This window comes from Halyomorpha halys, unplaced genomic scaffold, assembly GCF_000696795.3.
Source record: "Halyomorpha halys isolate HHAL.00 unplaced genomic scaffold, Hhal_1.1 Scaffold667.1, whole genome shotgun sequence".
Classification (NCBI taxonomy): Eukaryota; Metazoa; Arthropoda; class Insecta; order Hemiptera; family Pentatomidae; genus Halyomorpha; species Halyomorpha halys.
Genome location: NW_027114120.1, coordinates 545,436 through 545,839, shown reverse-complemented (window position 1 = coordinate 545,839; position 404 = coordinate 545,436).

Genomic DNA, 404 nt, shown 5'->3' with positions numbered 1-404 from the left:
ATGGGCTTAAGTGGAGGATAATAAGCATTATCAGGTAATTAAAACGGAATAAACTTTAATAATTTAATCACCACTCAGATGAAAAAAATATACTCAAGAGTTCTAATAAAAAAAAAATTGGCAAATCCTTCAACTTATACTGTTTTTTAAGAACACAGTATATAAGCAACTGAAAAAGTTACAAATTACTGCATCATAAGTTAATCTACCCAATATAGTGCGGTTTTAATACATTAAAATTAAGAAATTTTTTTACGACAAATTTAAACTAAAGAAGTAGTTTTTTCTGAACACAATGACTATCAAAGCTCAAAAAATACTTTTTGGAAGATATTGCGTTCTTAAAAACCGAATCAGAAGAGTTATCAATACATTTATTGACAAAGGAAAGCAGAAATTAATAA